The 15,271-nt window shown below is 37.9% G+C and overlaps 1 long non-coding RNA gene across 1 annotated transcript; it reads right to left on the reverse strand.

The window, feature by feature from the left end:
* Window positions 1-828: 828 nt before the first annotated feature.
* Window positions 829-10,713, reverse strand: LOC309673395. Its single transcript, XR_014269308.1, has 3 exons — window positions 10,642-10,713; window positions 3,302-3,444; window positions 829-941 (listed from the first exon to the last, which is right to left on the reverse strand). It is a non-coding gene; the product is annotated as an uncharacterized lncRNA (long non-coding RNA).
* Between the last annotated feature and the right edge of the window lie 4,558 nt (window positions 10,714-15,271).

The following is a 15,271-nucleotide window of genomic DNA, read 5'->3' on the forward strand; positions in this document are numbered from 1 at the left end:
GACAAATGTCTTTCCTTTGGCAATAGGAAGATGGAGTATATCATACCAAGGACAAAAACCTCTTTGCAGATAGCATGACGTGTACCAGAACATGGTACCTACTTTGTGCAGCATTTCTGTTCCATGGAAATTCCCAAACATTTGTTCATCAGGGTGGGGATTGCAACACAAAGTTCCTGTCCCGCTGACACGCTCTCCTCGGCACAGACCACGTGTGGGTGTCTCACCACCTTGTGGAGCCGTCTGGGGGAACGGCACTGCTGAGGCGCATAGATCGGCAGGATGGGCAATGCTGTGTTTTGGCCAGGTGTGATCATCCATCCCGGAGCAGCTGGCCTTAACATCGCAGGTCCAGTGCAATTCAGAGAAACCTCACGCAGTTGTCAAAACTGGTGAGCTATGCTCAACACTGTAGCTATTCTTGTGTGTGTGGCCTTCAAAAGCCTTATGGACTGTGACTTATATTTATGCAGCAGTTTAGAAACTTGCACTTGAAAGAAAAATGCTTCATTTGAATTATAAAGTACGCTAACTCAGACTATGCAGGAAAGGAAAATTATGCATCTGTGTTTACAACTCCAATATTACGTTGCTCTTCAGGATAGCTACAAGATGTGATGATGTTTGAATTAAAGGCTAAGCAGTTTAAATTTACCCTAAGTTATGTTTCCTTAAAGATGTACATGTAAAGAAATCATGAGAAACTATTAGCTTAAACAGAGTAACTACTACAAAAATCTACCAATCCTCAGCTAATCAAGACAGGTAGTTCTAATGTCCTCAAGGCGACTACTATGTATTTAAAGGCAACAAGTTCTAAGCCCTAATTCTGGAACACCTGGTAACTTGTATCAAAATTTCAGCTATGGTTTTTTAGTCTCTATAAACTTTTTTTTTTTTTCTCTGAAAACCAGCAGAGGGAGACAGGTTCTTTTTTACTCCTAAAGAAAGCAAAAGATAGTATTACTTCCTCAGAAATATACCTTCTGAAAATTCAGTATCATTTCCCAGATTAGTCTCACAATGCCTTTTCTTGGTAATTTTGAACTTTATTATTAATACTCACTTTTCTCGTTCTGAGTGTTTATTCAAGCTTAAATGGCTATTGCTTACATCTGCAGATGTTTATTCAACGGTTTGTTGCTATTAATATTTAATTGTGGATTTCTTTCAGGCAGAAAGGGGTTAGTAATGAATGAAAAAGAAAAATAGGCCATGGTTATGTTTTTATTGTTTCACTGTTATGCAACAGCTTGCATGTGTTTTCAGCATGTGTAAGGTCTGCATATGGCTCTCAAAATCTATACAATAATTTCATATGAGTTACATATTTAAGGGTCAAACATAAGAAGAAAATTCTGCTCTGCAATCAAAAAATACTGCTGATAGCTTCAAGAGTAAGTAAATTCTTCTCTTGCGTTAACTTCTTAGAACCCAGGTCTGTTTCAGTAAATTGGAATGTGGCACTAGAAGCCACAATACTATTACAGATCTTGGCACAGAAAGTTAGCTATGTCCCACACAATTTAGGCAACATTCTCTTCAAAATGGCATGACAGGGCATACATTTGAAATTCATAAAAGGTTTTTCGTATTTACCCCAATTTTTTGGAATAAATGATGTCCAGAAGAACTACTGGACCAGGGAACTGAAGAACAGAAGCAATTTAACACATTTCACTACTTGTTTTACTGTAAATATTTTGTGATAATTTTCCAGTTTATATAGTTTTTTCATATAACTTCCTTTTATAGATGGTTTATATAATCAGAGAAGAAATTAATAAGACATGGTTTTTGGATAGGATGTGTTCTATGTAGATATGCACTATTTCTATCATTTGAAGATCTTAAGCAAAATGAAGCTTCTGAATATTCCTAAAATGGAGTGGAAGTAGGAAGAGTTAGAAAATACACTCAGAAACTCTGTCAGTGCTGCAATATACTCAGCAAGTACCGTGGGACTGTTGTTAGTCTATAGTATGCTTTGGTAAGGGCTATTAATGTAAGAACGATGCCAGAAAAACCTGAGGGAGAAACTGCGGGCAACAGGATGCCTACCTGGAAATAGCAATCATTCCTTGGGTAAAGGTAATTGTGGTAATTGGGAAGACTTCTGGTATTTAAAATCCCAATCACAGCAAGTCATACTTAATCAGACATCCAAAGGCAGAGGGTGATAAACTTCATATTGACTACTCACTTGAACTATCCCACATCGAAGAATTAAAATACAACAAACAAAACAAAACCAGCACTACTAGTAGGAATCTTAGAGTAAGAGACTTCCACAGTGACCTCTTTGGCAGGCTGCTGACAAAGAGGCTACAAGGTCTTCTTCCAGCTGCCCAAATTCCTGCAGCTTCATGGAAGATCCAAGCCCTCACCAACAAAATCTGGTATTTCCTTTCTGGTATGAGCTAATTGCATGAAGCTTCTTGTAGTAACCCTATGTTCAACAGTAACACAACTTTGCAGTTCTCTAAGCGTTGCAAGTCAATAGAAATATTCTACTATTTAAAAAAAAAAAATGAACAATTCCTTATGTCACGCACTCATTTGTAGTCACACAGTGTATATTGCTGAGAAGAAATTATCCTGTCAAGTACATTCAGTGAGGTAGTTTTCATATCCCTGTCCAAGCCTAATGCTGTCATGGCTCTGGCCCTTAATCCTTGTATTTCAGTATACAATTTTTTTTGTAGTTTTCATAGGGGAAGTTAAGTGCACAATGTGTTTCCTGGAGGACATTTGTAAACCTGGTTTTCAGGTTAAGGGTCAATGCTTCAAATTCAACAGATTTTATCTAGTGGATGTTCTGGAAGCAGCAGAATTAATTTAAAATGCCTGAAATCTTTGCCAAGATGCTTTAATTGGTAAATAAGCATCTTCTACTCAGGAATGAGAGTTATGTAAGAGTAGAGTACTGGCACATTATTCAAAGGGGTTTATTGCTCGCCTTTGCTGTCTACATTCATCAGTAGAGACACCCATGCTTGAGGGACAAAACTTGATATTGTTTTAATGAAAATGATCTCTGAGCCTGGTGGAAAACTTTTCAGACAAGATTGCAGTAGTCAGCCCCAGCAGAAAGAAGCCAACAGCATTAATATGTGGCACAACTCACTTAACTTGACACAGAGCTTTGTGCGTGGGAGGAAAAAAGTAGCGTGTGCTCATGTATGAACTGCCCACTGAGAAACTTCAAGCAGAAGGACAGCTCATCAGCATACCGCATGGTTCTGGCCTCATTATGAACCCTGTCTTTGTGGATACTGCTCACGCATCAGAATAACTCTACCAAATGTATCAGGAACTCCGTCAGGACCAGGCTTATGCACTGGTGTGGGTGTGCAGAGCAGGTAAGGAACGTCACTTCTCATCTTCCAAGGTGTCAGAGAAATCACCTGTCAGCAAACCTTCTCGGGATCCACAGTCATCCTTCTGCAATGAAGCAGTGACACATCAGGCCATGGAGAAATACAGCACTCATCCTAATTAAAAGCAGCGCTTGGGCAGCAGCGAAGCATTTGCAAACCTAGTATTAATGTTAAGAAAATTATTTATTTTCCAAATATAGATATAACATTAAGTTTTAAATAGTAATGGCCCTTTGCTTGAGAAATATACTCAAGAGTAGCTGAAGGATATGGAAAAGGATACAGATAAGGGAATGGCACTTCAATATAGCGTCATTGGCTAATTCTGCCTATGATACCATACTTAATTTGCCACAGTGCAGCAAGTATTTAAGTTTATATGTGTGTGTGGTGAAAGTATACAGTGGTCTACTGACTAAAACTTCTTAATGGAAAAACCTTTAGCTACCTCATTTTAACTAAATCCCACGCCTTTCAGAAAAAAAAAAAAAAAAAAGACTAAATTGCGTATGTCCTTGCAAATATTACTTCCAATAGAGCACTGCGTAGTCTTTTGGAAGAGCAGAAATTAATCATCCAGGTCAGGAATCACATCACAGCAGCATAAAGCATGATCTTGGTTTTGTATTTAAATCAGTGGAAGTTTTGCTCTGGTTTCACTGAAAGCATAGCCTTAAAAAAACAAAATTATCTTTGCTTCCTCCTACTAAAACCAATGGATGCATCCACTTGCAATGTTTTGGCACCCCCCAAAGGTACTTGGCTGAATCCTTGACCTGTGAGAGACTATGTATTAAAATACCAAACTAATGAAAAGCTAGGTCCTCCAGCTATTTGTTCCTACTCTGTTAGTAAGGTCATCCTGTCTTTCTCAGTCTCACATTATTACCAAGTCCATCTCTAACCTGGTCATTAGATTATGAAGTAAAATGCCCACCTCCTATCTAATATTAAAAACCTTTGAAAATCCACAAGATTTATGTCAGAAAAGCCAGAATTTTTCTAAAACCAAGTCATCCTTATGAGATTTAAAACCTGAATAAAGATGAACATGTTAGTCTCATAAAATGTCCCTACCATGCAGTGAAGTATTGCAAACGTCGTTCCTGGCTACTAGATTCTCCTAAAGCAGCAGAGAACACACAGTACTAATCATCTCTGATCTCTCTCTTTGGTTGAGAGAGACTTTAATAGCTTGTTCTAAGGACAGAAAGAAGTTGACTTTTTTCAACCCTGAAGATATAAGACACATTCCCAGGCTTTTAAAGAATTCCCCGGATATCTCTGAGTATGCATACAGCCTTCACTAAAGGGGGAAGATAGGGATTTGAAACAGATTGTTTTTTTCTTTCTTTCTAAAATTATTGCTATCACATATCCTACAGTTTGGAATAGTCAGGCTAAAAATCCCATTCTCAATTACACCACTTCTATGTGCTTAGTTTTTCTCACATCAAAATTTCATGAGTAGTGCAGTCACCACACAGTTTTTTAAGGAAAAAGGATGGATAGCCTAACAGCTGTAGGGGGCTTACACTGAAAGCCTTTAAAGAATCCCTCTTTAATCTGATTTTAGTGGAAATTAAGCTTTACTCATTTTCTATTTGCACCAAAATTAACAGGGTTGATCTCATGGATAACTAAAACATTCTCCAAAGTCTGGAATCTGTTATATGCAGTCTCAAAAGCTATTATTATGTTAGAAAGAAAGAACGAGAGAAAGAATGAAAGAAAGAACGAATGAAAGAACAAACAAAAGAAAGAGAGAACCAGAGGAAAAAGCTCAAACTATTTGTTTCTGTGACAGTGTGTATCATAATGTAATTTCTTAGGATTCCATCTAACTCCTCAATAAAGGGGATTTGCAGTAAACCCTGGAGTATATTCACTTTGTAGAAACCAGGCCACACAGCGGTACGTAGTTATGACCAGAACCCGGGTATACAGCTTCCCACAAGCTCTTCCATAACTATATTTTTCCACTGCTGAATATCCTTTCCCTTTCTTAAATAAGCATATAGGTTAAGCAAGCTCAAATAAGCATGCTAGGTTATTTTACCACCTAGCATTTTAATGACCTAACCCAAGTCAGTTAGGGTCAAACCAGACTTTTACAACACTGAAGACCCTGCAAGTCATTAGAAACCATTAGTTCATCAGTAAAGAACAAATGTTGTATTATACTCTCAACTAAGTGCACACACAGAGATTAGAGAGTACTAATAGAGCATGACTAGCACCTTTGCAAATAAAGGATTTCAAAGATAAACACACTGCTTGCCTAATGGCAAAAGGCAGACAGATGCGATGAGAGAGGTAGAGCTTGTACTGAAAGCTTTTTTTTTTTTTTTTTTTTTTTTTTTTTTTTAAAACCTGTGCTTAAACTGTATGTCCCTCTGTGATCATTAAGCACTGGGAATGAACATTTTGGGCTGTTGTTGTAAATGAGGATTTAAAAAAAATCTGATGCTGATATTTTTACTGGCTTTGAAAACCCTTAAAGGATTAAATAACTTGATTGCAGTCTACTACTAACCCTTAGTGGTACAAAAGTCAGAATATTTTGACACAAGACATCCATTCTTGCCCCAAACTTAAGTCCTATGAAGTACCCTATGTCTGTAGTCGTTAACGTGAAGGGAGTTTTGCCTTATGAACAGATGATAAAGTCTTAAGACTGTGTTTAAGGATCTGAAAAGAGATCTGTGCAGTAACTTCACTTGGTAACGTTCCTAAAAACTTCAGAAAATAGTATTAATTTAAAAATAACACAGGAAGCAATATTTGTTTCCATCCATCTCTGCAAGTATAGCAATTCCACTCAACACAGAGACTGTGATTTTTTGGGGAGCCTGGGAAAGGCTGACTCCTCAGGAGGATTTGCAGGGACTCCACATGTCCCTTTGCACAAGAAGTTTTGCAGAGAGGTTCAGACATGCCAGAAAAGGACAGACGAAAAGGATTTGTTGTGAGACAGGCCTTCCAGTCCCCTGGTAATGAGGCAACTGAACCTGCACCGTTTCTTAGATGAAATTATACATCTGCAGCGTGAGGCTCACAGAAAGAGTTTGATAACACTTTTACAACAGATACAGTTTGTTTAGGCAAACCAGTTTGTCTTGGCTTCAGTTCACCAGGCTGCAAAATGGACGTTATCTAACTGTGGTTTTGTGAAACAAGGAGCAATTGCAGAGTGCTTTCAGATAGACCGATGAAAGCTTTTACTTCATATGTTACATATTTACTGGTGGAGGGTACAGAATATGGAAGGACATGGGAGTGAGCCCAGAAGTAGTGACAATGTAAGCAACGAAAATAATATCCAGAAGAAGAATTGTTGTCCTGATCTATTTTATAGGTCAGCCTGTCTTCTCAGATGTTTCCATCTCTACTACCTTTCACAACTGTAAACACTTGCAGCAAGTACGGTACAGGCAGGCAGCATTAGCTACCTTTAATCCAATGTCAATACCAGAAAAGTAGGCAGCATGTGGCTAACCAATTCCAGGAAGCTCTTAGGTGTTGATTCACAGGGCAGTTTTTCCACTTCTAAGTTATTGGAATCAAAGCTTCTGGGTTTTATTTCCAGTCTGGTAGTTTCTCTACAGCATGGAATAACTTCTTTGCTTCACAATCTACAAATCTCTTGGCTTAAATTTAACTTATTCTGTGAAATAGGATGAACACTAACTACCGTAAAATATTTCATATCAAAACTGCCTGTAAGAAGAAACAGTGTCTAAGTAATTATAGTGTGATGGCCATTTAGTTACACAATTGATTTGATGTTGGTCTTCCAAAATTATTTTAAAGGTATTACTTTTATATTCATATCATTATTTAATTCCTACTTCTGCAAAAATGTATTCTTAGAAGAGAGTGTTAGTTGCAGAAATATGTAGCAATCTTGATTTTCTTCCTACGCAAGGTTTTCTGTAACCTTTGCTTCAAACTGTCCTTCCCCTGCTTCTCCCCCGCTGCCACGACATGAGTCATTCAGGTCAACCACATAACTTTTCATCCAAATTAGATACATTTGGTAGAATTAACAGTTATATGCCAGAGCAAATGTCTATATAGAGTCCATCTTTTGAAATAAAGCTCAAGATATGCAAGAAAATGTTATACTGATCTGAGTTTTCCTACTCCAGGATATGCAATTTCTTTTGAAAGAGCTTGCATTATGTTTTATTTCCATTCCTTTGCAGTAGGTAGAAGCCTGTACTTCCATTTTCTAAACACACAGCTTGGCAGAGACAAGGAAATTACAAACAATGCTCTTTCAAATATTCTCACTCAGCCTTATTTTTATAAATACTTTTGGAGGTGAGGAAAAATATTTGCAATGCAGTGTTAAACATTTATGAATTGACAATGAATAAAGATCAATGGTTGATAAAGTACAAAGGGTGACAGAAGCAGCCTGAAACAACTTTTAAGTTACTTTTATGTTTAACTATGGTTTACGTAGGTCAATACAAAACATGCAAATTCCCCCAGGCACATCTTTTGTAGAAATCTCTTTTTACAATTTCATCAAAGAAAGGAAAAGTTGGCATGATTTCCCTTTCTGTAATAAAGTCACCCCTTGCCACATATTATTTACACATTTTGCTCATAATACTACTACTGAAGAGAAAGTGTTTCATCTCTGAAGTAGACAAAATGTTTCCTGATGGCCAGGGTCCAAAACAACGCAGGATGGAGAAAAACTTGCAACCATATCCTCCCATTCTTGTAACATTCAAATTTCCTCAGCAAGTTTTTCAGGAACAAGATAACGCTGGGGTCCAACAAGGACACCAACAGTACTTTTTGCTAAGTACTGTTCCTTTTTTCAGTGTGAGGGAACAAATACACGTCCAGTCTGTAACTCATTGTTCCAATGAGCACAAAGATACGCATTTTTTGTGCGTTTTATTTTCAGCTTCCAAAACCTTAAATATTTTCAGCACAATTCTACAGACATCCACAAACACGCACATTTCATTTCAGCATAACCAGATGAAACAGTGGACAGAAGGGTGCTTTACGCTGTGGACAGTCTAGAAAGGTCAGGGAAATGGCTTCCAGACCAGGCTACCCTTTCATTGGAAGATTTGGTCTTCAGCACATTCCCCATGGAAGAGTAGCAGGGAAAAATGAATAGGCTCCAGACAGGCAGGGGACTGGGGTGTGAGCGCCACCTCTCCACAAACATCTTTGTGGAGCACAAAAATGAAAGGCCATAAATTCTGGTTTAGATCCTCTGCTTCTGTATTTCCTGAAAAACACTCAATACACACATTCACCTGCATGCCCGTTCATGCCTGTGCATGCTCATGCTCACCTGTACACTCACCAGTATGTATGCATGCTGATGCATCTTTACATTCACTCACAGGCCTCCCACATGCCCATTTGCACATACACAGACTCCTGCTCAATCTCACACCCATGCTCACAGGCACACACTCACGCTCACTTGGTCACACAGCTGCACCCCCTTGCATTCACATGTCCTTCCCCCCAATCCTTTGAGATTTTTCTTGCTAGAAGAACTAATTATTCATTCTTTGGCTATACATTTTGTATTTTCAACTACAAGTTCTGCTAACAGCACTGATTATTATTTTGTCTGCAATTAAAGATAAATTCTCACCAGGAACTAAGCACCAAAACTAAAAAACTTAAAGGAAAAGGAGGATCTTTGGTTCATACAATTCATGACAACACAAGGTAATAGCGCTTTTCATCCACAGTGCCCAAAGAGCAGAGCCGTACTTTCAACAACACGCACAGGAAAGTGAAAAGCATGCTCTGAACTTTAATCTCTCGAAGATATATCAGATCCTACCACATCTTTCTCCACAAAGCAGTTAAAAAAGCTTATACTTTAACTCTGACTTGCAATCCAGTCCAAAAGGTGGGATAACTTTACAAAACAGAAGACAGTTGAGAAATTGCAACACGCAATACCAAGGAAAGACAGGTAGTAATGTTCACCACGTAGCTTTGAATCTGCCACCCGATTTGATTGCTTTTTTCTTGTGTTATGAGAAATAGTGACCATTCCTATTTACCTCCAGCATGCTGCTCATTACATTACATGAGTAAACCTGCATGTCATATTTATGATATGGGTGTTTGATGGATTTATGCAGTAATATAGCAATGCTTTGCATTTTATGCTATCGTTTTCCTAGAAATTCCATTATTCCTAATACTTGCTATTTTGACCACCACTGAGCGTTGCACTGATGTCTTTACAGAACTTTCTTATTACACATCCACAATCTGAGCAATAAGAAAGCTAGTCCACAGCTTGCCATTTTGGATGAAAAAAAACAAGACCCCCTTTTCCTCATGGAAAATGAGTTTACAATACTAACGTATCATTTGCTGCTTTATCACCCAGCTACGGAGTATCATGAGATACTCTGCAGATCTGAAGTAAAAGGTCAGCTTTTAATTTTATCACTCTAAGTAATTCCCTGTCATCAGCAAACTTTCTCACATCATTTTGTACCTCTCTTTGGGATCATTTATGATAACACTGAAGCACAGAGGCCTGGTACAAATTCCTGAGAAATTTCACTGCTGACTTCCCCCAGTTAGTCCAAGGTTTATAGAAAAATAATAATAAACACACCAAAACACCTATACACTATAAGAATAAAATCCCCATGTCAACTCCCCCTTTTTTTCCCCCTGCAACAACTGAGTGATAATCCCTTGCATATAATTATGACAGGACAGAAGTAGGTATAATCTTAAAATATGGGCATTTTCTTAAATTAGTACCACAGTCTTGTAAATATCTGGTAGATACTTAGCCTTTGCCTGATGCTCACGTGTTACTCATCTGCTTTATGATGACAGCAGCATTATATAAACTGCAGATGATTTAACAAAATATGTAATAAAATATTGATTTACACAAGAAAGCAAATAAAAACTGCATCAGGAATAAAGTGCTACGTTTTCCTTTAACAGGAGGTTTATGGTACCTCTTGTTCCACATGAGATTTGTGTGATATACATACACATATGTCCTTTACCACAAGCCTTTCTCTTCTACTTCTTAAAATATTTCCGTTAGTGGAAATGAGAAGCAAAAAAAAAAAAAAAAAAATGCTGTAAGTGATACACTTCTTGCTGCAATCGCAGTACCCTACCTTTTACTTCTTGTTTTTCTTGCTGTTCGTTATTATCTCATTTCCAAACCACCCTCTCTTCAGTTGAGAGCACCAAAATAGCTTGTACCAACGTAGATTCTTACCTCCTTCTTAAGCAAGCTATCATTCCTCTTCTGCCTTCTCTTTGTGACTTTTCCATGTTGCTTCAAGTCTGAAATTATCCTGTCTTGTACCAGTATTCAGATCTACATCTTCAAAACAGTGAAACCTGTTTGGGATTTGGTTTTTTTTGTTTGTTTGGTTTGGTTTTTTTTGTTGTTGTTTTTTTTGGTTTTTTTTTAAACTAGGCTTTCTTCCTCAATTTACTCTGTTCTTTCCTTCTGAATATATTATGAGTCTTGCCTCAGTTCTAACCATAAGCATTTTGGAAGCAAGATCGCACCTGCTCCTCCAACCACATCTCCTTCTTTGTTTCTAAAGCACCCTGCATCTTCACCAGGTTTTGGTAAATGTGCGTGTAAATAATCTTTCTCTACAGAATAAAAACTGTCTATTTCCTTTTTTAATCAGTGTAGAGCTGAAATTTTCAAGGAAGCCTCCCTTCTCCGATCTCTAACCGAAAAGTCCCCAGTCATTGGCTTGCTTATTTATAAAAATATATTTTATAAAATCTTACAGAAATGTAAACAAATGCTCAAAAGGAAGTAGGCATAGACCTAAACATATGCTTAAATATTTTAGGCCTTGGTGCAGCAAAATATTCCTGTTTCCAAATAAAGTTATTTGGTTGATAAATTTCTGTTTAAAAGTTGCTGAATTTAAAAGCTGAATCTGATTAAGCATGTTTACCTTTACAAGAACTGTCTAGCTGAAACAGAAGTCTCTTTGATCAGACTAAGATTTGTTATTTTTGTTCTAGGGTAGCCACCTTATTAAAATTCAGTAAATAAAATTTTATATTATGAAAACATTTCTTTATCCTCATGCTTTCCAACCTTTTCTAAGTTCACAGTGTATTTTATTTTTCCTTTCACTTACAATATACAGAAAGAGAAAAAATATTTTTGATAGTTTTAAAATTAGAATATCGGTCTGAAAATTAATACATCACCTTAAAATCTGCAGCAGAGTGCCAGGTAGGTACACGCCCAAGAAAGTATAGGGACAGGACGAGAGATAATATAGGATAGCTTTAGACTTAAACTTTCATAGACAAAAAGCATTCTTGTTCTGTGCCTGAGCTGTTCAGTAGCTACCAGAAAAGGGACCTGGAGTTTCTACTACTGCAATATAAATAGTTGCAGTTACATTGATAACTCATCTTTATTCTAGAATTTGGGGTTTGGTCAACATTAGAAGACAACAGATTTTTTTTACCCTACCTCTCCAGGTTGATCGGTATAATGGAATTCTGCTAAAGAGATGCAATAAATAGGTTCTCGCTTCATGTCATTGAATAAACGACTAACACCAAAACAGCAACAAGAAGTCTCTAATAACTAACCAGAACAATCCATCTAGTTTTTCGTTCCAATTAATCACATGACCAGAAGCAGATCCACCAAGGGACCAAACTGCAGCCACTCCCAGTCACAAATAGGCACATGTCCCACCCCACGGCTGTGGTCACGCTGCCATATGTGCCCCAGATCATGGGAGGGGGCACTGGCACAGTCCCAGAAAACTGGGGACCCACCCTACCCAGAGGTTCTCCACCCTTCAGTTAAAGCAGGTTACAGCCCAAAATGAAGTAGCCACATAGTATTTGGAGAAAGAAAAATAAGTAACATAACTAACTAGGCTACCATACTTATCATCTTGCAATTGAGAGGGTGAAAACACTCTTGAAGTAGTCAAAGGAATGACAGAAATAATCTTCTCCAAGCAGCAAGCCTTACAGCAGTATGGGACCTGCTAGAAGAAAGAAAAAAAAAAAAAAGATATTATAATCTTTCAGCTGCTTGTTATTTGTTTCCAAAACTACAAAATATTGCTGCTTGTTTTTTCTACTGAGGCGTGAGGTATCTCAAGTTTAGCATAGAATAGCTGCCACGCTGTAAGAGCATGTCATGGTTTAACTCACAGCAATTTATTAATGAATTCATACTTTGTCTTATGAAACAACAGATTAGAAATATTCCCTCCTCCCAGCCTGGAAGCATTGCTTAAAAGTGACTGCAATTTTCAGCTCTGAATTGCAACATTTGGTTTAGTTCTATCCAAAGTCTTCTGTTCTAAATTTCGTTTCCTAGAAAGGCTTGTACTAACTGAAAGTAATATACAATACTACTGCAATTCTACAACAGAAAGATGTATCTCGCATCAATAAATTCATCTCAGTCCCATGTATTAGCTTCTAGAGTAAGACTGCCTACACATGAGCTAACAATAGAATATCTGGCAAACTTTGAGGCAAATATTCTTCCCTGCATAAAAGAGAGACAACGCAATTAAAAAAATTGCTAAAATTACAGCATCATTCCTCTATTCCCTTTTTACTCAGGATACTTGAACCAGGGCTTAAATGTGAGGAAGTAATTCTGTTGAGATAAAACCTAACTCTGTTAAAACAGGAGACAACGCCCACAAAACATGTAACTCTGGTACAGAACAGCCTCCTGAAAGCCAGGATATGGCCATAACTGATAAGCTCATGGCACCAATGACTACATTTGGATAAAGATTTTCCAACTGCTTACATTATATATATATATAAATATATATAAATAAAGTGTAGTATTAATCAGGGAGAACATGATCTGTATTTGTGCAAACAGATGAAAGATTCCAGGCAGAGGTCTGCCAGAGAAAGAAAACTTATGGGCCAGACACTAAGCTAAGTAGAAACTCCTCTGAAACCAATGCCTCCTCAATGAGACATATTCCACAGCTTAATTCTCACCATTGAATTAATTGCATTTTTGCCTGCCACTTTCATATGAAGTCAACAGCCCTCCCACACCGGATAAATTAGGCACTTAACCATGACACTCTTAACTTTACAATCACTATTTTATTTCCATTTCAGGTCTGTGGTTATGTCTATTAACTCATTGCTGTTAAGAAACACAGCAAATGACTTTAGCAGTCTCAGCTCTGTGGTCAGCAGGTACTTGAACACAACCACAGGAAACCACATGTTTGTGCTAGTTAAGCATGAGTTTTTCAATACCAGCATTGCCATTGCCACAGAGGCATGGAGAAGAAACTCTGTTCTCATTTCTAGGTATTTTATCGTAACTAAAATGAAACAAGTTATAATATGGCTTCTGTCACTACTGCTTCTTCTGATGGACAGAACCTCGGGGGGAGGGGAGTACTTTAGCACTCGCCTTGAATTTATCAGCTTACTCTGCGGTTAAAACACAAACTAATGATACTTAGCTAGCCTTTCTACCCACTTCTACTCTGAGAAAATAACACTTGCTGCTGCCAATGTCAAAAGTAGCAACTATCACTGTGCTTCCTAGAGCAGAGACAGAAGTGGGAGACTTAGGAGCCAGAGTTTAGGACCACTGCTTCAGAGACATTTGACTACCTAACTCTTCATTCTGCAGATAGGAGTTTTAATATCAATAACCTTCCACAAAATAAAAATAACAGCAAAAAGTATCAAGGGCATGCTGATATACAGGAGCCCTCTTGAAATCCTACCCATTTTTTCTAACATGATGGAACAGTGTAACAAAACGGTAGCCACAGACAGTCCTTTCTTCCATTCTGCCATGCTATGTCCAGCATTAAGAACAGTATTTCTCAATTTCAGATGAAGGTAACTGCTTCTGTTGCAATACTGAAATCCTTAGCAGTTTTCAAACCTTGCAGCTTCCTGCATGTTGAAACTGGAGTAACATTTAAGAATCCAAAGAGCATCTTCTAAACCATCTAAAACGGCAATCAAACAGCTTTAGAAGCTGTGTGGCTAAACCTAGGGGACATCTCAGCTAAACAGACCCAAAAAACCAAAACACAAACCAAAAGCAGTTAAGTGAAAGAAAAAAAAAAGAGAGGTAATAGCCATAAAACGGAGAATCAATCTCAATAAGCATAACACCATCTTGTAACTTATAACAGAAGAAAAAACTGTTATAGAAATTTAGAAACTGATTTAGAAAGAAAGCAGGAAATCATAACAGAAAAAAACTTGTCATTGCATAAAGTGAGTGCATTTTTAATCTCACTGTGTACACCAAGATGAATTTTCTTGCATTCAGACATGCCAGGGCTTCTCACATATTGACCAGTATCAGTACAGTGACTGCACTACCGCCTGGGCACCCTGTTGGTTTACAGGCTGTTTGCGTAAATCGGCTGTGGATATTTTTACCATTGTATATTCCAGATCAACCGTTGAAGAGCTTGGCATTGCGCCTGACTGGGGAAAACTATTTTGGATGCCCCATATCACCATTAGCAACAAGGGCACAGCTCCACACAGCTTTTTTTCTTCTTGATGCCAACACTTGTTTAAAGAATTTCCATCTTTCCCCCATGCTTCCCTTTTTCACTGTTGCTTGTAGAGGCAGGGGGAAAAAAAACACGCATATATTTTAAATACCCGGCAGCAAATTGATCTATCCTGCAGCCTTGCAACCACATGTTCAAATACAGAAGACAAAACAGTATGGCAGGGCAGCGTGAGGCAGGCTATAAACTTAAACTAAGCTGCAAAAGGTGAGGATGATCATGTTCCCAAAAGGCCAACTAAGTCAGTTATGGCCAACCACCACCCAGAGCACTAAAGGTTCTCCTTTCCTGCCTCAGCACGTAACC

This window comes from Vanellus vanellus (assembly GCF_965231255.1).
Source record: "Vanellus vanellus genome assembly, chromosome: 6".
NCBI classification, from domain to species: Eukaryota; Metazoa; Chordata; class Aves; order Charadriiformes; family Charadriidae; genus Vanellus; species Vanellus vanellus.